Raw genomic sequence first — 26,588 nt, forward strand, 5'->3', positions numbered from 1 at the left:
AAAAAATCCTCCTACGGCGCCAGAGAAAAAGGAGGAAAAATATGTAAAAAATTCTGACTTTTTTTTACAATTCTTTCCTTTTTTAGAGTACCCTAGAGTCTACAGTTTAGGCTGGTGATTCTGTTATGAGCTGGTCACTGAGGAGGATGGCAGGAATAGGCTAGGCCACAAGGAAACCAGAAAGGTTAGTAACTTAGCAGATTGCAAACCCCTAATCCTAACAACACAACTAGCAGTAGCCATGGGGCGTACCTAAGATGATCCTAGACGCCTCGGCACAGCCGGAGGGCTAACTAAGCCTAAAGCAAGAAAGGTGAAATCTAAACTGCCCCGGAGTAGAACCCCAAAGGAATAGATAGCCACCAATCATATATTGTCAGTGAGACAAGATGAGACACAAACAGAGGCAGAAAATAGACTGAGCAAATGATGGGACCCAAACTGTCTAGACAGGACAGGACAGAAAAGACAATGTCTGCAATCATGCAAAAACCCTAAAAAATCCAACACGTCTGATGCACAAAAAAACACTGAGGTCTCACGACCTCTCCCCCACTATATCAGCATTCTGGTGTGAACTGGCAGCAAAGCAAAAGAGACAAATATAACAGGGGACTGAACAAACTGACACAAGCTGTAACACATGGAGCGGGGTCCAGCACTACCCCAGCAGGGAGCCCGCTGAACCCTCACAACAAAGCAGAAAACAGGAAAGGGCAAAACCAGATCAGATGGAAAGGATTAGCAAAAGAATCACTTAAAGGAAAAATGCAGGATCAGGCAGGAAACAGCAGACCTCAAAATGCACAGTGAAAAACAAATCACCAGCAGCAAATGAGGGAAGTCTGCTCACTTATATACTCCCACTCAGTAACCCTTGATTTCCAATCATCGTCGTCAAGTGGCAGACTTCCATCAACCCGGCCAGCTCCACTACCCACAGTAACCAGCAGAGGGAGCCCTGACTCAGAAGTCAGATCAAGAGAATTCACAACACAGGGCCAGTGATGGGGAGAGGGACAATGGTGGGAGTGATGGGGAGAGGGACAATGATGGGAGTGATGGGGAGAGGGCCAGTGATGGGGAGAGGGCCAATGATGGCGGTGATGGGGAGAGGGCCAATGATGGGAGTGATGGGGACAGGGCCAGTGATGGCAGTTATGGGGAGAGGGACATTTATGGGAGTGATGGGGAGAGGGACAATGATGGGAGTGATGGGGAGGAGGAAATGATGGAGGTGGTGGAATGGGCAATTTCTACAAGAAGGGGATCATGATGGGGCATACTTCTGCATGAAGAGGATCATGATGGGGCATATTTCTGCATGAAGGGGATCACGATGGGACATATTTCTACATGAAAAGGGTCATGATGGGGCATATTTCTACATGAAGGGGATCATGATGGGGCATATTTCTGCATGAAAAGGGTCATCATGGGGTATATTTCTACATGAAGGGGATCATGATGGGGCATACTTCTGCTTCAAGGGGATCATGATGGGGCATACTTCTGCATGAGGGGGATCATGAAGGGGCATATTTCTGCATGAAGGGGATCACGACGGGGCATATTTCTGCATGAAGGGGATCATGATGGGGCATATTTCTGCATGAAGGGGATCACGTTGGGGCATATTTCTGCATGAAGGGGATCACGATGGGGCATATTTCTGCATGAAGGGGATCACGATGGGACATATTTCTACATGAAGGGGATCACGATGGGGCATATTTCTGCATGAAGGGGATCACGATGGGGCATATTTCTCCATGAAGGGGATCACGATGGGACATATTTCTACATGAAGGGTATTACGATGGGACATATTTCTACATGAAGGGGATCACGATGGGGCATATTTCTGCATGAAGGGGATCACGATGGGGCATATTTCTGCATGAAGGGGATCACGATGGAGCATATTTCTGCATGAAGGGGATCACGTTGGGGCATATTTCTGCATGAAGGGGATCACGTTGGGGCATATTTCTGCATGAAGGGGATCATGATGGGGCATATTTCTCCATGAAGGGGATCACGATGGGGCATATTTCTACATGAAGGGTATCACGATGGGGCATATTTCTCCATGAAGGGGATCATGATGGGGCATTTGGCATGTGTTGGCACTTCGTCATAAATAATTAGGTTTTAGGTTGCAGTTTGGGCACTCGGTCTCAGAAAGGTTCGCCATCACTGTCCTATAGGGTCATGTCCTCAGGTGAGAGGAAAATACAGGCAGCAAGAAGATAAAGTTTCTTAAATTAAAAAGGACTATAAAAATGAGAATAAAAATAAAAATAAAAATGCCCTCAGAAGAGCTGTACCGTTTATTGACGCAGATATAATTACCTCACAGTTACAAGGTAAAATAGGTCATCTCAAAAAAACCCGCAAATAGCAAAAATTGACTTAAAAATCTTAGAAAGTCACACAAATGTATTTAATAATAATAACAACAATAATAAAAAAAATTGTTGAAAAGAAAAAATTGTAGTCATGGAGATTATTTTACCTCAGAGAATCAGTCTCTCACAGGGACAAGCCATTGAAGGACGCCATGATCAGTCTGTCATCTTCAAAACGGGATAATTAATCCTAGGAATGTAGGATTAAGATGGGAAATATGTCAAAAGGATCACAAAAACTTCTGTAACCAATTTAAATATAAATGGAAACCAAAAATTTGCAAAAAAGTCGAGTTACGTCGAGTTAGAGGGTTACCTCAGGAGCTCGCACGTTTGCGACCTACATCACCTGCGCCTAAGCCACGCCCCCGGGACAATGACTTTGTAAGTGCTGCAGTACATGTCCGTCTCCCTGCCTTTAAGATCTGGGAGATGCAGCCTTCTGTGACTGCAGTGTGACCCCACTGACATTTTTTAGTTTTGTAAGGGGAAAACCCAATTAAGATGTCTGCGAGGCCATTCTCCCCCAGACATGAATTATGGCCTGTGACACAATGATGGACAGGTATGGTATATTGTTGGTTTTAATTTTTGTTTTATTACAGGAAAACAAGGGGATTTGGTGGAATTAGGCGTTAGGGGAGTAGAATTGTGTTTAGAATTGGGAGTCCTCAGTGGTTGATACCTTTTAATGGCAAACTGAAAATTCTAAATATTCTTCTATCTACTGGCTAACATGGTACAAAGATATATATCTATCCTGTATGTAATTGTTTGTTATTTTTAAATAGAAAAGTAAAACTGTGTTTTGTTTCATTTATAATAAAGGATTTTTATTTTATATGTATATGGAGGTGCTGGTGTATACACAGGTGCTGGGGCTGATATATACAGGTGCTGGTGTATACACAGGTGCTGGGGCTGATATATACAGGTGCTGGGGCTGATATACACAGGTGCTGGGGCTGATATACACAGGTGCTGGTGTATACACAGGTCCTGGGGCTGATATATACAGGTGCTGGGGCTGATATACACAGGTGCTGGGGCTGATATACACAGGTGCTGGTGTATACACAGGTGCTGGGGCTGATATACACAGGTGCTGGGGCTGATATACACAGGTCCTGGGGCTGATATATACAGGTGCTGGGGCTGATATATACAGGTGCTGGGGCTGATATACACAGGTGCTGAGGTTGATATATACAGGTGCTGGGGCTGATATACACAGGTGCTGGTGTATATACAGGTGCTGGGGCTGATATACACAGGTGCTGAGGTTGATATATACAGGTGCTGGTGTATACACAGGTGCTGGGGCTGATATATACAGGTGCTGGGGCTGATATATACAGGTGCTGGGGCTGATATATACAGGTGCTGGTGTATACACAGGTGCTGGGGCTGATATACACAGGTGCTGGGGCTGATATACACAGGTGCTGGGGCTGATATACACAGGTCCTGGGGCTGATATATACAGGTGCTGGGGCTGATATACACAGGTGCTGAGGTTGATATATACAGGTGCTGGTGTATACACAGGTGCTGGGGCTGATATATACAGGTGCTGGGGCTGATATACACAGGTGCTGGTGTATATACAGGTGCTGGGGCTGATATACACAGGTGCTGAGGTTGATATATACAGGTGCTGGTGTATACACAGGTGCTGGGGCTGATATATACAGGTGCTGGGGCTGATATACACAGGTGCTGGGGCTGATATACACAGGTGCTGGGGCTGATATACACAGGTGCTGGGGCTGATATATACAGGTGCTGGGGCTGATATATACAGGTGCTGGGGCTGATATACACAGGTGCTGAGGTTGATATATACAGGTGCTGGTGTATACACAGGTGCTGGGGCTGATATATACAGGTGCTGAGGTTGATATATACAGGTGCTGGTGTATACACAGGTGCTGGTGTATACACAGGTGCTGGGGCTGATATACACATGTGCTGGTGTATACACAGGTGCTGGGGCTGATATACACATGTGCTGGTGTATACACAGGTGCTGGGGCTGATATATACAGGTGCTGCACCTGTATATACATCATCACTAGGTCCAGCCCACTGCAGTCCAGCACCTGTATTCACTCACTCACCAGGTCTCAGACCCGTCCGTCACTCGAATCCAGGCAGGCATCCAGTGATTATTGCAGGTGCATGAAGGTCGGCCAGATGTCCTGAGTCTCTCCTGATACGCTGGAGGAGGAGAGCAGAGCAGCTCTCTCCGCCCACAAAGAACATCCTCACTGCAACGTCAGACGTTCTTAACCCCCTCCTGTGCCACTGACTGGTGGTGAGTGATGATGCAGCTGCTGCTGCCAGCGCGAGCCTGCCTGTGTAAAACCGCCATGCCCGCAGATTTAGTAGTATGTCAATTACACTTCATTTGATGTCAAAAGAGATGAACAAAAACAAAATATTTAGAATAAATAAAGGCCGCTGCCTCCCAATTGTACCACAGTGGTCTCTATTGCACTATGCCCAAGATCAACCCACAGATAAAGTGGTAACTCAGGACAGGGTAGGCTAAAATAGATCAAATCTGCCTCATTACAGGGTGCAACTGAACATCACAATACTGCAGTAATCCAAAGCCACTGCCATTCAACCAGGCGCCATCTTTATCTCTGATGTTCTGAGTGAACATGAAAGCTACCATGTGCCTCCTGAGGAACCTTCATCGTGGGAGGGTAACGCGGCTGATTTAGCAGTCTAGCTAAGTTTATCATAATCTCTGCTATTTGCTGATCTGATATTTGGCCATAGTGCAATATAGGGCTTCTTGCATTTGACCATATTTGAATGGCATTGGCTTTGGATCAATAGTATTGTGATGTTCAGTCGCACACTGTAATACTTATTTTAAAATATTTTGCTCTTTTCATTTCTTTATTATTATTATTATTATTTCTTTTGTCATCAAATGAGGTGTAATTGAAATACTTCTAATAATTTGTTTGATATATTAGCCCGGCCGATTGCTCAGTTACCCTCTCTTAGTTATATACAGTTGGCTGGGAGCAGTCGGTCTCTGTGAATATGTATGTTCCTTTGTGTCTTCACTTGCTATGCATCACCTAAATATCTGCTGCGTTGATGCTCTTTTTCACTATAACTAATTTAGTTGTATCATAAATCTCCTTCTGGCACGAGTTGTTTGTTAGGTTTGGGGGTTATTAGTGAGCAGTCCAGGGGACCATAATCCTGGCTTTTCTGTGTTAATTATCCCTGTCTCTCCACCCCTTGGGTCAAATAGTGGGGGTGAAATAAAAGGGGATTTATAGGGTCATTAACCCCTTTCTGACATCGACGTACTATCCCGTCCATGGGACCCGGGCCCCTATGCCCATGGACGGGATAGTACGTCTACCGCGATCAGCGGCGCCCACGTGGTGAGCGCCGCTGATCGCGGCCGGGTGTCAGCTGATTATCACAGCTGACACCCGGCACAATGTGTCAGGGGCGGTCACGGACCGCCCCCGACACGTTAACCCCTTGCACACCGCGATCAAACATGATCGCAGTGTACCGGGAGTTAAAGGGAAGCATCGGCAGGGAGGGGGCTCCCTCCGTGCTTCCCTGAGCCCCCCACGGCAGCGCAATGTGCAGCGCTGCTGCGGGGGACTCCTTTCCTGAAGGCCCCCGAATCCAAGATGGCGACGGGGACCTTCGGGGGCCTGCAGGAAGCTGGCTTCCTCAGTGCTTGCAAAGCGCAGGCATGAGGAAGCCTTCTGCACTGCCTGTGACAGATTGCTGATCTGTCACAGTGATCTGTGATGTGACAGATCAGCAATCTGTCACAGGACAGTGATGTCCCACCTGGGACTATTTAATAAAGTTAAAAAAAATAAAAAAAAAGTGTTAAAGTAATAAAAAAAAAAATCGCCAAATAAATTAGAAAAAAAAAAAAAATATTCCCCCAATAAATCCATTTTTTGGAAATAAAAAAAAAAAAACAATAAAAGTACACATATTAGGTATCGCTGCGTCCGTAACGACCCGCCCTATAAAACTGTCCCATTAGTTAACCCCTTTAGCGAACCCCTTAAAAAATAAAAATAAAAAACGAAGCAAAAAATAATGATTTATTATCATACCGCCAAACAAAAAGTGTAATAACGCGCGATCAAAAAGATGCATATAAATATCCATGGTACCGCTGAAAATGTCATCTTGTCCCGCAAAAAACGAGCCACCACACAGCATCATCAGCGAAAAAATAAAAAAGTTATAGCTCGCAGAATAAAGCGATGCAAAAATAATTATTTTTCATATAAAATAGTTTTCATTGCATAAAACCGACAAAACATAAAAAAATGACCTAAATGAGGTATCGCTGTAACCGTACTGACCCAAAGAATAAAACCGCTTTATCAATTTTACCGCACGCGGAACGGTGTCAACGCACCCCCCCAAGAGAAAATCATGAAACGCTGGTTTTTGTTCATTCTGCGTCCCAAAAATCGGAATAAAAAGCGATCAAAAAATGTCACGTGCCCGAAAATGGTACCAATAAAAACGTCAACTCGTCCCGCAAAAAATAAGACCTCACATGACTCGGTGTGTCATAATACGGAAAAATTATAGCTCTCAATATGTGGTGATGCAAAAACTATTGATACACCGCTCCGCCATACTCACCCGGCCTCCGCTCCCACGCCGCAGTCGCCCTCCGCTCCCACGCCGCAGCCTCTCTCCACCCGACGGCCGCGGCGGTCACCTGAGACAGGCCCGCGACCGATGCCTTCCCTGCATGGTATGCACATGCGCCATAGGCCGCGGCTGCGCCTCCTTCCTGCTTCTTATGCTCCGGCTGTGCCCTGACCCGGAAGCACCTTTGGACCAATGGCTGACCAGACGGGGCCATATCAGGCCGCTTCCCCCTGAGGGAGGCGCCTGATCGTTTTGTTTCCTGACACTCTGGCCTCGCTCCATCGTGCACACTCTGCTCCTGCAGTTCCTGTCTCCTCACAGCAGCTTCTCAGTCCTTCTACCCGTGTTCCTCGTTACCTACTCCAGTCCTGCCTTCAGTGTTCCTGTCGTCCTACTCCAGTCCTGCCTTCAGTGTTCCTGTCGTCCTACTCCAGTCCTGCCTTCAGTGTTCCTGTCGTCCTACTCCAGTCCTGCCTTGTGTTCCTGCCGTCCTACTCCAGTTCTGCCTTCAGTGTTCCTGCCGTCCTACTCCAGTCCTGCCTTCAGTGTTCCTGTCGTCCTACTCCAGTCCTGCCTTCAGTGCTCCTGCCGTCCTACTCCAGTCTCAGTCTTACTCCGGTCCATCCTGAGCCGCCCCTCTCGGTACCGGCAACCGTGGTACTCGAACCCCTGGGCCTGCTCCTAACGGTCCCTGTATAGGGGTCGGTTCCACCTGGCAGCTCGCCCGGGGTCCCTCGGTGCCACGGTCCAGAGGGTCCACTCTCGGAGGTTCCCGCTCCAGACCACCCGCGCTAACAACTATTTTTACAATAAAAAGCGTCTTTTAGCGTGCGACAGCTGCCAAATATGAAAACCGCCATAAATAGTAAATCAAACCCCCCGTTATCACCCCCTTATTTAGGGAAAAATAATAAAATAAAAAAAATGTATTTATTTCCATTTTTCCATTAGGGTTAGGGCTAGGGTTAGGGTAGGGTTAGGGCTAGGGTTAGGGCTAGGGTTAGGGCTGAGATTAGGGTTAGGGGTGTGTTGGGGTTCGGGTTGGAGTTAGAATTGGGGGTTTCCACTGTTTGGGCACATCAGGGGCTCTCCAAATGCAACATGGAGTCTGATCTCAATTCCAGCCAATTCTGAGTTGAAAAAGTCAAATGGTGCTCCTTCCCTTCCAAGCTCTGCCATGCGCCCAAACAGTGTTTTACCCCCACATGTAGGGTATCAGCCTACTCAGGACAAATTGCAAAACAATTTTTGGGGTCCAATTTCTCCTGTTACCCTTAGGAAAATAGAAAATTGGGGGCAAAAATATCATTTTTGTGGAAAAAAATGATTTTTTTATTTTCACGTCCGAGTGTTATAAACTTCTGTGAAGCACTTGGGGGTTCAAAGTGCTCACCACACATCTAGATAAGTTCCGTGGGGGGTCTAGTGTCCAAAATGGGGTCACTTGTGGGGAGTTTCAATAGTTTAGGTACATCAGGGGCTCTCCAAATGCACATGACACCCGCAGACCATTCCATCAAAGTCTGCATTCCAAAACGTCACTGCTTCCCTTCCGAGCCCCGACGTGTGTCCATACAGTAGTTTTCTCCCACATATGGGGTGTCAGCGTACTCAGGCCAAATTGGACAACAACTTTTGGGGGTCCAATTTCTCCTGTTACCCTTGGGAAAATGAAAAAATTGGGGACTAATTGATCATGTTTGTGGAAAAAATACGATTTTTTTATTTTCATGCCCGGGCATTATAAACTTCTGTGAAGCCCTTGGGGGTTCAAAGCGCTCACCACACATCTAGATAAGTTCCTTAGGGGGTCTCGTTTCCAAAATGGGGTCATTTGTGGGGGTTTCCACTGTTTAGGTACATTAGGGGCTCTCCAAAGGCAACATGACACCCGCAGACCATTCCATCAAAGTCTGCATTCCAAAACATCACTACTTCCCTTCCGAGCCCCGACGTGTGTCCATACAGTAGTTTTATCCCACATATGGGGTATCAGCATACTCAGGACAAATTGGACAACAACTTTTGGGGTCCAATTTCTCCTGGTACCCTTGGGAAAATAAAAAATGATGACTAAAAGATCATGTTTGTGGAAAAAATATGAATTTTTTATTTTCACGCCCGGGCGTTATAAACTTCTGTGAAGCACTGGGGGGTTGAAAGTGCTCACCACACATCTAGATAAGTTCCGTGGGGGGTCTAGTTTACAAAATGGTGTCATTTGTGGGGGGTTTCCACTGTTTAGGTACATTAGGGGCTCTCCAAAGGCAACATGACACCCGCAGACCATTCCATCAAAGTCTGCATTCCAAAACGTCACTACTTCCCTTCCGAGCCCCGACGTGTGCCCACACAGTAGTTTTCTCCCACATATGGGGTATCAGCGTACTCAGGACAAATTGCACAATAACTTTTAGGGTCCTGTTACCCTTGGAAAAATAAGAATTGAGGGTGAAAAGATCATTTTTGTGGAAAAAATATGATTTTTTAATTGTACGGCTTTATGTTATAAACTTCTGTGAAACCCATGGGGGTTCAAAGTTCTCACCACACATCTAGATAAGTTCCTTAGGGGGTCTAGTTTCCAAAATGGTGTCATTTGTGGGGGGTTTCCACTGTTTTGGTACATCAGGAGTTTTCCAAACGCGACATGGTGTCCGATCTCAATTCCAGCCAAAAACGTCAAATGGCGCTGCTTCCCTTCCGAGCTCTGCCATGCGCCCAAGTAGTGGTTTACCCCCACATGTGGGGTATCAGCGTACTCAGGACAAATTGCACAATAACTTTTAGGGTCCTGTTACCCTTGGAAAAATAAGAATTGAGGGTGAAAAGATCATTTTTGTGGAAAAAATATGATTTTTTAATTGTATGGCTTTATGTTAGAAACTTCTGTGAAGCCCTTGTGGGTTCAAAGTTCTCACCACATATCTATGTAAGTTCCTTGGGGGGTCTAGTTTCCAAAATGGGGTCACTTGTAGGGGGTTTCCACTGTTTAGGTACATCAGGGACTCTCCAAACGTGACATGGCGTCCAATCTGAATTCCAGCCAATTTTGCATTGAAAAAGTCAAACGGCGCTCCTTCCATTCTGAGCTCTGCCATGCGCCGAAACAGTCGTTCCCCCCCACATATCAGGTATCAGCGTACTCAGGACAAATTGCACAATAACTTTTGCAGTCCAATTTCTCCTGTTACCCTTGGTAAAATAAAAAAAATTGAACCTGAAGTATTTTTTTTATGAAAAAAAGTTAGCTGTTCATTTTTTTTTAAATATTCAAAAAAATTCCTATGACGCACCTAAAGCGTTAATAAACTTCTTGAATGTGGTTTTGAGCACCTTAAGGGGTGCAGTTTTTAGAATGGTGTCACTTTTGGGTATTTTCTATCATATAGACCCCTCAAAGTGGCTTCAAATGTGATGTGGTCCTAAAAATAAAATGGTGTTGTAAAAATGAGAAATCGCTGGTCAACTTTTAACCCTTATAACTTCCTAACAAAAAAAAATTTTGGTTCCAAAATTGTGCTGATGTAAAGTAAACATGTGGGAAATGTTAGTTATCAAGTTTTTTGTGTGCCGTATCTCTGTGATTTAAGGGCATAAAAAGTTGGAAAATTGCGAAATCTTCAACATTTTCGCCAAATTTCCATTTTTCTCACAAATAAACGCAAGTTATTTGAATGAAATTTTACCACTAACATGAAGTACAATATGTCACGAGAAAACAATGTCAGAATCACCAGGATCCATGGAAGCGTTCCAGAGTTATGACCTCATAAAGGTACAGTGGTCAGAATTGTAAAAATTGGCCCGGTCATGAACGTGCAAACCACCCTTGGGGGTGAAGGGGTTAAGGGACAGTCGACGCTGAGCGGGGGCACCAATTTGCGTCCAAAACTAGGGTATTAACCTTCGCTGCCAGGTAGGGACTTCTGAATAGGGACTGTGAGGGTTATGATTTCTCCCCCCCCTTCCTTTAATATCTCACCCCGTTACCAACTAAATAATCATCAACTTGTGTATTGTTTTTGGAATTTAGTCTTTCAGTGCTTGTGATTGGTGTTACAACTCTATTTTTAGGGGGTATTTTTTAGTGTGCCCCTTTACCCCTGTGTATCCCTGGACTGCTCAATTGTAGCATATTGAAATTGGACAGGCACATTATTGAACATCTATTTTTGGTTTATCTCTTATTCTGGTGTTTGTCCTTTATAAGTAGGGTTCAACAGGGTTTTTAGGGTCAGCCGCCATGGAGCGGGGGCGCCATTGGTTCTCAAGATGGTGTCAACCTCTGCTGTCAGGCAGGGGCACTAGTTAGGGTTTAATAGGCCTACCCAAACCCTCCTTTTCCTTTTTCTTTTTTTGTGCACCATTGTGTGGCATTGATCAGCTAATTGGTTCCTTGGTTTTTCCATTTTTTGTATTTTTCGTTTTTTGATGGTGTTAATGTAAAAAAATGTTTTTTTTTTAATTTTTCCTCAGACCAATTTGGTCATAGTATAACAATGGGCCGAGTGCTCTGTGATAAACCGTCACATAGCAATACATAGTAATACCCTGATGGCGGCCCTATGTGTCTCGGTGGAGAGATGAACGTGAATTTTCCTCTCTCTGGTGACTTCTATGGGAGCCTGACAAGTGCAATCATCTGTATCCAAAGCTCCCATAGAAGTCACCAGAGAGAATTACATGTGTGACCACCTCAGCCCTGACGGTGACAATGCCATCATGTGTAAGATGAGAATACCTCTATAATGGCCACTGAACAGTCTTCTGATAATCATTGCGGTTCTGTACATGTTATTTTCCATTGAAGTCAGTGGGAGACAAACGCCATGAATAGAGCATGTGGGGATTTATAGAAAGAAACGTTGGGTATAAAGAGTTGTCCACTACTTTTATAATGAACACATATACTTAGGATAGGCCGCCATTATAATATCGGGGAGGGTGGAGCACCTGCCATAATATCATTACCATATCATTGTACTATGGCCTCCATAGTGGGCAGTGGCCAATAAGAGATGATCCTAATAGAGAGAACTGTAAAGTCAGGAGACACGACCTGTTCCCGGCCTCCTGGATAATGAAATCCTTTAGGAATCGCCAGTTTCCGGGAAGTTTCAGGCAAGATCGGGGGTGGTTGGGATTTGCTGACTCTTCCATGAGTCCGGATCGTCTCTTCTTCTTCTTCTGGCCCTGGTGCGATGGCTGCCCGTGAGCCCCCTACATCTACACCTCCAGCCCCCACTATATCACAAGGAGACACGTGACAGAGTAGTAATATTACAGGAGGGGAGGACAGTTTATTATACCGAGCGGTTACATTAGATATAATACAGTGTGAGGATTACAGGAAAAACACAATCTCCAAAATGATAGAAAACCAGAAATATCCCAGAAGTGACCAACACGGGACATAACGACAACCCTTGTCCTGTGAGACAGAAAGGTGGAATAAGGCTGTCACACAGATTATTGTATGATGAGCAGTTATACATTCTCCTGTTACACTTTATCAATTCCTCACTATGTGCGATATGTATAGGCCGCGTCTCTGCACCCTCGGTCCTATTGTAAGGCCCAGACTGTGATGAGCGTCATAGGAAACTGCCAGTGACGGTATACAGCAATCCTGAGATTATACCGTATATAGTACAAGCGAGCAAACGGCTGCAAGACTGAAAAAGAAGGAAAAACTAAACAAAAGATATAAAAAATAGGAACAAAAAACAATTAACATATTGTATCCTCCCAGTTACAAACAATAACAACTTAAAATATAAAATATTTCGTATTCCCGCGTCCACAAAAATCCAACCTGTTGAAAATATAAAATTATTTCACCCGTACGGTGAACGTCATGAAGCCAAAAAGGAAAGAAATCAAAACTCCAGAATTTCTGTTTTTTTTCTGTCACCACAATTCCCTGAAAAAATCAATCAAAAGTGATTACAATATTGTATAGACCCAAAAATGGCAGCTATAAAACTACAGCTCATCATGTAGAGAACAAGAAGTAAAGCAGATCTCTAAATAAGGGGGAGACACCGAGCAATTTATTTTCAGGCCACGTTCACACGTTGAGTATTTCGTGAGGTTTTTTTACCTCAGTATTTGTGACCAAAACCAGGAGAGGAACAATCAGAGGAAAAGTCTAATAGAAACACGTCACCACTTCTGTATTATCACCCACTCCTGGTTTTGGTTTATAAATACTGAGGTAAAATACTGACCAAATACTGATTGTGTGAACGTGGCCTAATGGGAGGTTCACACCAGAGTATAAAAAATCGTCAGTTTCATCCAGAAAAGTAGAGCGATTATTTTCTCACTTATCATCCATCTGCAATTCGTTTTTACAGCAGCAGCTATTAACCATTTAGTTTCCTGTTACAGAATTGTAATATATCAGTACAGATCGGAAGTGGCGTAACTACAAAGTTATGGGCCCCGGTGCGAACTTTCAAATGGGGCCACCCATGCCAAAATACACATACAGAGCCACTCAGTACAACCCGTACACACGCGGCTCCTCTCCGTACACACGCGGCTCCGCTCCATACACCTCGTACACACGCGGCTCCTCTCCGTACACTTCGTACACACGCGGCTCCGCTCCGTACACCTCGTACACACACGGCTCCTCTCCGTACACCTCGTACACACGCGGCTCCTCTCCGTACACCTCGTACACACGCGGCTCCGCTCCGTACACCTCGTTCACACGCGGCTCCGCTCCGTACACACGCGGCTCTGCTACATCCACCCTGTAAACCCCTCCTGACCCCACACATACACTTCCCCTCCTCCAGCACCATGACAACCAGCACAGCAGAGTCCTGCAGACACCAAGGCCCCTGATCATGTGACCCCTGACTCCTCCCCTCCTGTGACCTCATCACAGGTCTTGTGCGCACATTAGAGAAAACAGCCTAGTGACGTCATTGCAGGCTGTGAGCGTCTGCTATCAGTGCAGTGGGTCTCTGCGGGAGGGCGAGGATGGGGTGCATGGGGGGCGTGGCAGCTCAGTGCAGTGCAGAAAAAATAGACTCCTGGGTGGGACGCAGGGGGTCAAAAACGGTACTGTCCCACAAGAATCGGGACGGTTGGGAGATATGCCTGCCGGGCCCCTGACTCCCCCCGGGCCTGGTGGCATTGGCGACTGCTGCGGCCGTGGTAGTTACGCCCCTGCAGATCGGACGCTATACTGTGACGTGATTTTTTTTTTTTCTTGCACACCCATAGACATGAACGGGGGAGTCTCTGCGCCACGGAATAACATTGGCGCAAGTGTGGTCGGGTGAAATATAAGGTCGTGTGCAGGAGCCCTGAGGGTCGTTCTCCAGACGGTCTTTTTGGTATGAGTGATACTGGTGAAAGAGAACAGACGGCGCCAGGAACAATGTCGGCAGGTGAAAAAAATCACAGTGTGCGCGAGTATCTTGTGTAAATCAGATGAGACTCATCTATTCAAGTCTATGGGTGAGTAAAAAAATAATAAAAATAAAATGTGCTGCCATACAGCGCCACGGTATAGGATCTGATTTGTACGGATACATTGTAATTCTGTAACACAGGAGACTGTAAATGGTTAATAGCTGCTGCAAAAAAACTAATTGTACATGGAGGACAAGTGAGAAAAAGATCGTCCCACTTTTCTGGATGATTTTTTATACGGTTTTGTGAACCTCCCCTAAAACTAATAACAGTAATGATCCTGGGGGGGTCGTCCATAATGGGGTCCACAGATCACATGACCTGTTATATTAACTGTTCAGCCAGATTCCCCTCCCTGTGATGTCACCGGTCTCTGGGCAAATATCGTACAGCAATTATTATTCTTCAGCTGCAAATTCTAATCCAGGCATCACCAGAAAATAATGGGGGATCTACATATAATGCAGCATGAAGGGGCTCGGAGAAGGCGGCAGTGAAGGTGTGTAAGTGTCTGATGGGGTCACACAGCTCATAAAAGGACAACTGCCCGGCCTCATAATCCAGACATATCCTGACTATCACTGGAGATCTTGTCAGGTAACCGGATCACTTTCCTGTCATGTCTCACTGAACACTGATTATTATATATCCACAAACCCCAGGACTTGTTATTATTTCCAATCTCTGACTGATCTCCCCTCCTGTCTATACTGGGGTAACACATCCCCACCATCCACATCCCTGATCTACTGATCTCCACATCCCAGTAATGTCGTCCTGAGGTAAATCCCCTCCTGCTCATCACCTGACTATACTGGAATCTCTCTGCTGTTTTTGGACGATTCTGCTCCTCTCGTGTCCAGGTTGCAGTTTTCAGGTCGTCTGATATAAGGAGATTATTAGCAGCTGTGGTTACATCCAGTAATATGTCTGCAGGATCCTCCACATAGATCCCGCTCCTTATACCTGATATTACCTCACATAATGTGTGTAATGTGTGTGAGATCACAGCCACATCCAGGTCATCTCCATCATGGGGCTGTTTATCATGTCCCCCTGTGTCCTCATCACCTCCCTCCTCCTCAGGATCACACAAGTCACCGGTGTCTGGTTCCTGTAGGACAGTCAGTGGATCCGTCATGTTACACAGCTCCTCAATGTGTCTCATCTTCCTGGACAGCTCGTCCTTCTTTATTTCCAGCTGATGGATCAGAGCAGACAGTGGCAGTGACTCTTCCTTTTCCTGCCTGGAGATCTCACTCAGGACCTTCTTCTCCAGGTCGTCCACCCGTCTCCTGATGTCTGTACACAGGGCAGTGACTCTCTCGGCTTCTCCAGCTGCTTTTTCTTGAGCTTTTCTCCTGCGTTCCTCCAGACTCCGGACTGTTTCCTCAGTCTCCTTTCTCTTTGTGATCAGTTTCTGGAGAACATTTCTCAGTTTCTTCTTCTTCTTCTCTGAGGCCTCCTCCAGCATCTCCACCCGATGTCCCCGATGTTCTCCGGCCAGACTGCAGGACACACAGATACAGATGGCATCCTGAGTACAATAATACTTTATAAGTTCCTTATGGACAGAACATTTCCTTTTCTCCAGAGAAGTGCTGGGATCAGATAAGACGTGTTCTGCTGATTTGCTGTGAGCTCTCAGGTGTTTATCGCACAGAGAAGCCTCACAGTGTAGACAGGATCTAACAGCAGGCACCGGAGAGTCCACACAGTAAGTGCAGCAGATCCCGGTGATCTCCTCTTGTTCTTGCTGAGTAATCAGGAAACGTTCTGCGACATTATGGAGATTTATGTTCCTCATCAGTGTCGGCCGCTCCTGAAACTCTTCTCTGCAGTCAGGACAGGAATAAACTCCAGACCCGTCCTGTGTATCCAGCACACGACCAATACAGACCCGGCAGAAGTTGTGTCCACATCTCAGCGTTACAGGGTCCATAAATGTAGATAAACAGATGGAGCAGAGCAGCTCGTCTCTCAGAATAGCAGACGCCATGGCTGACGGAAGAAGGAAGAAACGAAACTGAACGTGTCTAATGCTGGAGAGAGGACAAAGTTGTAGTTACACCCAGTCACTTAACCCTTTTTCTTCTTTCCTAAAGCGATAACTTTTTAATTCTCCATCTATATAGCCATATGAAGGTTTGGTTTAGTAAGAAGGTTGTATGGGTAAATACACAATTTTGCTGCACGTATACTGTACTGACTGATTATTCTTTGTTGGGGGGGGTGCGTCATTAAATGAAAGAGCAGCAATTCTGTCTTTTTTTCTTTTTGCAAGACTTGTTTTAGAATATTTATCTCCAGGGCCGGCGTCAGCACCCGGCGCACCCAGGCAAGTGCCGGGGCCCTGAGCAGGAGAGGGGGCCCACTAGCTGTCGGGGACACCAGCACGCTATGGGGGCCCAATGCCAGTGCCAGTGTCGGCACCTGTGAGTGTGACTCCCCCCCTCTTGCTCAGGGCCCCGCCACTTGTGATACTCACCTCTCCCCGTTCCACCACTGCGACGTCTTCTGCATCTTCTGACTGTGACGTCTCAGGTCAGAGGGCACTATGACATCACGGCAGGCCTGGATTGATAATCTGCCCAATCGGGCAGATGCCCGCTGGGTCGGCGGCTCTGAGCTTCAAAATGGGCCCTTTAAATCTTCTGCACAGGACCTGGTGCGCATGCAATCACTTTGTGCACGCGCTGACAAGGGCCGAGGCGGCCCACGTCAGCTCGTGATCGTGGCCATCGTCAGTGCGGACAAGCAGGAGAGCACGTGTAATGGGGGTGGTGCTGTTATGGACAGTAGGAGACACGCTGCTACTTTAAGAGACAGCAGCCCCCCTTGTTTGGTGTGATGGAATGTTCTGCTTCATCGTGCAAAAGACTGTGTTATGAACTGCCCAAGACTGAAGAGGGAAGGAGCTGAGCCTGTGAGAGGGAGAGAGAAAGAAGCTGCTTCTGAGAATGGCTGTGCATGTAACTGTGATAAAGGTCTCACAGCCTGGCACGTATTGGACTTGTGAAGTTGAACAGACCCTTTGGGTGTAGCAAAGGTGGCTGTCCTGTGCTATTTTGAGAAGCCACAAAGAGACCGAGAAAAGGATTTACAGTGTCCAGGAGAACCTCCAGGACCCTGAAGGAAGGAGAAGATCACATTTCACGGCTCTGCCAGGCAGACGTGCGCAGCACCGTATAGGACTTCTGGCGGCCCCCGGGACTGGACCTGAGTCCCCAACATTACTGTGAGTTTGTTCCCATTTGTGCACATGACAGGGCCTAGTGTAGGCTTCAGTAGACAGAACACGGCAGCTGTGTGGCCTGTTTAGTAGAGGCCAGGGAGGTTACACGTAGAGTAGCATCATTCTGTGTTCATTGTTTGGATTTGCCTGTGTAATAGTTGGGGCTCTGTGCTATTTGATGGCCCAGCTAAAGAACACAAACTCTTGTACATTATCTTTTGCCACTGCATACCCTTGTTTGCACCTTCCTTATCTACTTCATTCCTTGCCTTCCAATAAGTTTACCCTTTGTTGTTTGCACCTCATCTTGTGTACCGTAGTCTCCCTGCGCCGTGGTGATTCCCCGGCCATCGCTTCACGCGCACCAGGGTCTGTGGCTGCAGAAGTTTGAAAAGCCCGCCACCGCGGCGCGCACAGGACGTCTGACCTGTACCGGAACGGATGCTGGAGGCAGAGTCGCGCTGCTGGGGAGCAACTGTGAGGTAAGTATACAAAGCTTTTTTTATGTCCAAAATGAATTAAATGGGTGAGGGGGGGATGAGGAATTGCACATGATGACAGGGAAGAAATAAGGGGGACTGCACATGATGTAGGGAGGGGGTTAAAGAGGGACTGCACATTATGATGTGGGGAGGGAGATAAAGGATGACTGCACATGATGGGGGGATAAAGGGGGACTGCACATGATGTGGGGGGGATAAAGGGGGACTGCACATGATGTGGGGAGAGGGATAAAGGGGGACTGCACATGATGTGGGGAGGAAGATAAAGGACTGCACATGATGTGGGGGGGATAAAGGGGGACTGAACATGATGTGGGGGGATAAAGGGGGACTGCACATGATGTTGGGAGAGGGATAAAGGGGGACTGCACATGATAATGTGGGGAGGGGGGATAAAGGGGGACTGCACATGATGTGGGGGGATAAAGGGGGACTGCACATGATAATGTGAGGAGGGGGATAAAGGGGGACTGCACATGATAATGTGGGGAGGGGGGATAAAGGGGGACTGCACATGATGATGTGGGGAGGGGGTTAAAGGGGGACTGCACATGATGATGTGGGGAGGGGGTAAAGGGGGACTGCACATGATGTGGGGGAGAGATAAAGGGGGACTGCACGTGATGATGTGGGGAGGGAAGTTTAAAGGGGGACTGCACATGATGATGTGGGGAAAGTGTTAAAAGGAACTGCAAAGGATGACATGGGGTAAAGGGGACTGCACATGATGAAGTGGGGGGGGAGAGGATGGGAGACTGCAAATGATGAATTGAGAGTGAGGGAAGAGGGAAAGCAATTGAATTGAGGGTGGGGAGAGCAAATGAATTTTGAGGGTGAGGGAGTAAATGATGTATTGAATGTGGGGGTAGAGCTGTTGATAATGAATAGAGGGTAGAAGAGAGAAGACATGACAATGAATTGGGGCGGAAGGGGCATGTAAATATAATGAGTCGGGGAAGCAGGAGGTACATAGTGGGGGGCACTGAATATGTAGTGACTAGTAATGAATTGGGGGAAAGAGTACAGGTGCTAATTAATTTATATATTAGGTGGGGAAAGTGGCTATTTATAGTTAGAAGGGGCTCAGTGGCATATTATAATTGATATTTGGAATGGTGGGTTAGATAATAATCAATTATATATTGATGGTGGGTGCATATCTGTATTTAGATGTGTAGTGTAGAAGAAAGGAAAAAGAGGGGAATGTGCTCTGGAAGCCGTGCTCTAGGTAGCTATGTGTTATTTTACGCAGAGATGAGTCCTGGCTGGAAGAAGTGATGGCGGTCTGTACTGCATGAAAAAGAAAAGCAAAGATGAAGGACTTCAGCTAGTGACGTCACTGGTGAGTCAGTGTATTACCGGTACACTAACGCTATATGCTCTGTACAGAGCTCTTGTGTATAATGTCACCAGTGAATACTATATTATCTGTACACTGACACTGTATACAGAGGTCCTGTTTATAATGTTACTGGTGATCACTGTATTACCTGTACACTATAAGCAGAGCTCCTGTGTATAATGTCACCAGTGATCACTGTATTACCTGTACACTGACACTGTATACAGAGCTTCTGTGTATAATGTCTCTGGTGATCACTATATTACCTTACACTGACAGTAAAGACAGAGCTCATGTCTATAATGTCACTTAGTATTGTGGTCTGATCATGGAGTGGTGGTATTTGTTCCTTTTCTTTGGTATTATTTGGTCACTATGTGGTCTGGTCATAGTGTGATGGTATTTGTCCCTTGTATGTTGTATTAATGGTCATTTAAAAAAGATGCATGTGACTCATTCCCTTAAAGAAAAATATATAAAACTATAGCGTCCGGCCAAAAGAGTCTACCGTGTCATGGTGGCGGCTTAAAAAACTCTTTTGGCCAGAACAAAAGCTGCTGTCTATGTATGTGATCTGGTTTTTGATGGGAACTGTTAATATCTGATTGATGAGGACATGGTGAAGTTGAGTTTTTCCAAGAGTGAGCGGTGGGACTGTGGAAGGCTGAAAGGGTGGAGGCAGAGCTGGGGTAGAGCCTGGGCGGAGTCTCAAGGGGGCCTGAAAATTTTGCTAGTATGGGGCCCTGAAATTCCTAGTGGCAGCCCTGCTGCACAGTACCACTTTTCCTGTCCTGTATATACACACTAAAGCATAAAGCTGCTGCTAGCAACGGAGCAGGACGCTGCGAAGGAGCGCCGGGAAGGTAAGTGTAATGGTTTGTTTTTTTAATCTTTTCTGATGGGGCCATGCATACCAGGATAAGGAAAGGATTGGACCAATCATACCAGGATAATGATGGGGCCATGCATACCAGGACTGGGATGGGGGCCAATCATAACAGGTAAAGGATGGCGCCCTGCATACCAGGATAAGGATGGGGCCATGTATACTTGGACGAGATGGGGGACCCTGCATACCAATATAGGGATGGGGATAATCATTCCTGCCAGTATAAGGATGAGGTGGACCATTCCTACCAGGATAGGGATGAGGAGCCATGCATACTAGGACGAGATGGGGCCCTGCATACCAGGATAGGGATGGGGCCCTGCATACCAGGATAGGGATGGGGCCATGCATACTAGGACGAGATGGGGACCCTACATATCAGTATAGGGATGAGGGTGATCATTCCTGCCAGGATAGGGATGAGGAGGCCATGCATACCAGGATAGGGATGAGGGTGCCATGTGTATCAGGATGGGGATGAAGGGACCATATTTACCAGGATAGGGAATATTAAGTTTTTCCCCCCTAATTTCCTTCTCTAAAACCTAGGTGCGTCTTATAGTCCGAAAAATATGGTGTATATATTGGAAAACCCATTTAAATGGATTATGCCAAGTAATCCCCTATCCCGAGACCTACAGGTTTTGACAAAATAATGGAAACACCTAACGTTTTGGCATCATAATCTTCGAACATGTTATAAACATGCAAACCGTGACATATGGTAATGTTTTGTAGTTGATTACTTGTGTTATGTGATATGTGTATGTAAATTAACTGTTTCTTTTGCAGAATTGTAAGAACATTGATAAGAACCTGATACCAATGGCAGACCTCTCGGATTTTCAAAGAGGCCAAATTGTTGGTGCTCGTATGGCAGGCGCTAGTGTAACAGAAAGTGCACGAATGCTTGGCGGGTCAAGAGGTACTGTCTCCAAAGTAATGACTGCGTTTGCAAGAGAAGGAAAAACATCCGCAGCAAAGCACAGGTCCGGCCGAAAGTCGAAGTTGACTGAGAGAGACCGTCGGACTCTAAAGCAAATTGTGAGAGAGGATCGCAAGACCACGGCTCCGAAAATCACTGCTGAGCTCAATGAACACCTACAGAACCCAGTTTCCTCTAAAAATGTTCGTCGGGAGCTGCACAAATCTGGATTCCACGGAAGAGCTGCAATTCGAAAAACGCTGCTCTCAATGACAAATGTTTCCAAGCGTTTAGAGTGGTGTAGAAACCTCCAGGCCCCCTGACGAAGGTGTTCCGAAACGCGCGTTGGGGCGGACACAGGGACTCCTGTTTGCCATTCGCCATCCATTTTTAGGTTCAGGTAGTTATACTGCTATATATGAATATATGTTTTTGATTGTGGCCTGGATCTATTCTCATTAGCTTGACCACCTGTTATTTCACTATGGGCACTACATTTGGTATTACCAGCTGTCAGGCGTTTATGTGCAATGTATATTACCACTATGTAGCTATTTGTATTATTTAGCGCAGTATTGGCAACCTGGACCCCTGTGTCCCTATCTGCTGTGTTTGATTTTATGGCTGTACAGCATGTACGTTTGTACCTTGCTTTCCACTTTAATAAAGGAATTTTATAATGACCGTCAGTTGCATCTTGGATTCGTCCTCCCCCTGTGCTTTGTATAGATTTTGCGACCGGTCAATTACAGTCCTTGGGTGCATATGTGGGTGATATGTTGTCTATAATTGTAATGGTTGATCACCAGGGCCGGACTGGGACTAAAATTCAGCCCTGGCATTTGAAGTTACACAGGTCCACTAGTCACATGGTGACTATATAATATCTTTGTACACTTGTAGTTTACAAGAAGTGAGAGGAGATTAATACGACTATATAACATGTAGTCACAGCTGTGCCCAGTATTTCAGCTCAGTCCTATTTATTGCTTTTAGGTACAGTACTCCTCCCAAATCTCTGTCCCCTTTTCTATGCATGATTACAGAATTCCTGGCAGAACTGCTCTCTATTGGGCAACCAGACCCCCTGGTCATAGCCACCCCTATCATACCTCCCAACTTTTGAAGAAGGGAAAGACGGACAAAGACTGCAAATTTTGGCCACGCCCAGCCACACCCATTTCACAACTAGTCACACACATGTCCACACCTAATCGCACCCATTTAGCACTGCTGATCACACTGACTGGTACTGAGGGCACAGTGGCTGGCACTAAGGAAGAGAGAAAACAGAGAGAGAGAAAAAAGAAAACAGAGAGAGCGAGAAAGAAAGGGGAAAGAAAGAAAGAACAGTGAGAGACAAAGAAAGAACAGTGAGAGACAGAGAAAGAACAGAGAGAGAAAGAAAGAGGGGAAAGAAAGAAAGAGAACAGAGAGAGACAGAGAAAGAACAGAGAGAGAAAGAAAGAAGTAAAGAAAAGAAAGAAAGAACAGAGAGAAAGAGAGGAAAGAAAAAGAAAGAAAGAGGGGAAGAAAGAACAGAGAGAGAAAAAAGAAAGATTAGAGAGAGAAAGAAAATGAGGGAAAGACAGAACAGAGAATGAAAGAACAGAGAAAGAAAGAAAAAGAGAGAAAGAAATAAAGAAAGATTCTACAAAGATACTATAGCAGCGCGGCTCCCATTGTATGCCCACCTGAGCCTCCCGGTGCAGGACCTATCATGATCCGCTCACATGGCCAACATCCCTGATTCCAAGGCGATCCTGCTGTCTGCGCTGTCGGAGGAGGACACGGTGATGGATCTGAAGCATTCCTAGTTCTGTCACAATCTCCTCAAGAAATTATCTCATTTCCGGTCAGCTTCCAGCACATCACTTCAGGTGGAACGTCATGTGTGTGTTTTAAAATGCTCCTCGGGGCTCCGCCGTGTACTCCTGTGTCCGTGGGAAAAGCCCACTTTGTATGCTCCTTACACACTTGGCTCCGCTCCGTACATCCCGTACACACACGGCTCCACTCCGTCCACCTCGTACACACACGGCTCCACTCCGTCCACCTCGTACACGCGCAGCTCCTCTCCGTACACCTCGTACACACGGCTCCTCTCCGTACACCTCGTACACACGGCTCCACTCCGTACACACGGCTCCTCTCCGTACACGTCGTACACACGGCTCTGCTCCGTACACCTCGTACACCCACGGCTCCGCTCCGTACACCTCGTACACACTGCTCTGCTCCGTACACCTCGTACACATACGGCTCCGCTCCGTACACCTCGTACACCCACGGCACGGCTCCGCTCCGTACACCTCGTACACACACGGCTCCGCTCCGTACACCTCATACACACACAGCTCTGCTACATCCACACTGTAAATCCTGACCCCACACATACTTACCTCAACCAGCACCATGACAACAGTAAAGCAGAGTCTTGCAGACGGTAGAGGCAAGGCTGAGCGCACAGGACCTGTGATGAGGTCACAGGAGGGGCGGAGTCAGGGGTGACATGATCGGGGGTCTGGACTAAGGCTCCTGATCATGTGACCCCCTGACTCCTCCCCTCTTGTGACCTCATCACAGGTCCTGCGAACAGAGCGAGCAGGCAAGCGAGTGCGACGCTGTGAGTGGCTGCGGGGGGGAGGGGGTCTCATGCTAAGGCGAGGATGGGGTGCGTGGGGGAGGCGTGGCGGCTTTTCTCCCTGCAGTGCTGGAGGAACTTGGAAACTATCACCGCCGTGCCCGCAGAGGGCCGGCGGCAGGAGCAACAGTGGCCGCAGCCGCTGGCAAGCAGCCAGATGATCGGGCGGCGGCCCAGCGGGAAAATGCCCGGTTGGTTATATTGCCAATCCGGGCCTGTTGATCACATCAGATTTCCCCACATGCCATATATACCGAGTTGTACTACCCTCGCCATTTAGGGCGTTTTAACTGAAGAATGGGCTACAATTCCTTTGGAAACAATTCACACCTTGTATGAATCCATACCTCGGAGAATTGAGGCTGTAATCGCCGCAAAAGGTGGACCTACACCATATTAAACTAACTTTTGTTGATGTTTCCAGGTGTTTCCATTATTTTGTCCAACCCCTGTATGTAGTCTCTGGGGTCCGACCGCTGGGACCTTCATGATCCTGAGATACGGCTCTCTGAAGAAGTCGATCATGCGCACTGCAGCGGCATTCACACATGGCTCTTCAAATAACGCTTTTAAGAGGAGTGTTGAAGGGCACGACAAAATATAGCAAAATCCACTGATCGGGTGTGGGGGGAGTGTTATAGTATGTGGGCTGGTGGGGTTTGTGTGGCAGGGCTGCTTTTTTGTCCCAGTCCGACCCTGCATCACGTCTGTGCGCCCTCTGTCTGAGCAGTCACAGTGCAGAGAGCCATAAGACACTGATGGTGAGAAGTCCAGAGCAGAGCAGCAACCAGCGAGGAGAGATATTTCTTTTTTTGATGTTTGGAGTAATATATGGGGACCATCATACATTGGAGCATCATATATGGGGCCAATTATATATGGAGCATTATATGGGGCCATTATATAAGGAGCATTATATGGGACCCATTATACACTGGAGCATCATATATGGGGCTCATTATACACTGGAGCATCATATATGGGGCCCATTATATATGGAGCACTATATGGGGCCCCTAATACACTGGAGCATCATAGATGAGTGTATTTGTATTAGTTCGGATCAGAATAGAGGCTATATATTAATATTTCCAGAACGAGTGGGATAATAATTCATAAAACCCCCATCAGGTTACAGTAGGGCTGAGTAACAATACATACTGTTCTCTCTGCGCGCATTCTCCTATATCTGACTAGTCAGTGCCCTCTCTAATAATTCCTTTGAAGTAAGGGGAGGTTTTTATGCCTAATTGTTGGAATCACTGTCACATTTTGAGAGTCTGATGTCACATAAAGTGACTAGAAATTTGTCTAAAACCCAGAATACCCATATAAAATTTATTTAACATTGTCAGTCTCTTAACTACAGCCTTTAAGGAGGGAAACATCCAGGATCAGAGTTTGCTCCCATCCCGGCTGTGGCAGTAGGACATCAGCTCTATGTTCCAGATCACACTGCGGAGTACAAGGAAAGCTCGGGAGCACATGCAAATCCTTTACTTGACTCTTGAGCAAGGGTGTACTTTTCTCTGGACAAAATGCAAAACTACACAAAATAAAAAACCCTAAAAACAGTAATACTTCATTAGTTCAAAATTAAAATTTGGCAATACAGGTTTTACACTCCCAATTCTAAAGTAGGTGCCGTATCGCACACTGCTAGGTTTCGTAGTGGGGAATCCAAGACAATGCAAACTAAATATATGGAGTTAAGGAAACTGTCGCTATATTCTCCCTTCAACAAATTTCCTACCTTGCCACGGAGGTTGGCGCCGTAATATATCCGAAGTGGTGCCCCCGCTCACTGTCGGATGTCCCCTTTATGCCCTATTATACACCCTACCACCAAGAAAGTGCAAGTTAAACACATGCAAAAATTCCCAAGAATTTAAAATCAATGACAGAATGAAGATAGCACAAGAATATTGCACTTTCCTGGGGCCAATGGACCAAGTCCAATAGATACAGTATCAGCCACCTATGCTCAAATGATAATACACAACCGTATAGCATCTAAGGGGAGCAGCTCCCAATCACATATTTCCAGGGTTATATGTAACATACATGCTCAATAATTATATATATATTATTAACAATGGTACTTATCCCATCACGAAACACTGTCCCAACGCGTTTCTCCCCACTGGTTGTTGGGGTTCATCAGGGAACTTCAGGTGATCCAGAATTCAAAATTCTTAGAGAGGTACCATCAATGTGGGATTTCCTATGGCTGCTGGGTTGGTATTATGATCCAATGTAGCCGAAATCAATATGGCCACTCCTGCTTTCTTCTCATTTTGGGAGTCTAAGTATACTGTGGGATAGAGGCGCTTAGCACAATTACAGTTTCCATTAAGCTTTAAATGGGTTTCTGCGTCTGCTTGTTGGGTTCGTAACTCGTTTATAACCAGACGTCTTTTAGTGTTGGAATTTGCACCCTTAACATTTAGTGATAAGAGATTAACCATTATCTAAATCTTGATGATGATTGGCGTATGAAGTTTTACCTAAAATGCTGTGATACT

At 46.2% G+C, this 26,588-nt stretch overlaps 1 pseudogene; it reads right to left on the reverse strand.

The window, feature by feature from the left end:
• Window positions 1-12,366: 12,366 nt before the first annotated feature.
• Window positions 12,367-18,480, reverse strand: LOC141083446 (E3 ubiquitin/ISG15 ligase TRIM25-like; annotated as a pseudogene).
• Window positions 18,481-26,588: the final 8,108 nt, after the last annotated feature.

This window comes from Dendrobates tinctorius, unplaced genomic scaffold (genome assembly GCF_039654945.1).
Source record: "Dendrobates tinctorius isolate UK_male_01 unplaced genomic scaffold, ASM3965494v1 ptg000020l, whole genome shotgun sequence".
NCBI lineage: Eukaryota > Metazoa > Chordata > Amphibia > Anura > Dendrobatidae > Dendrobates > Dendrobates tinctorius.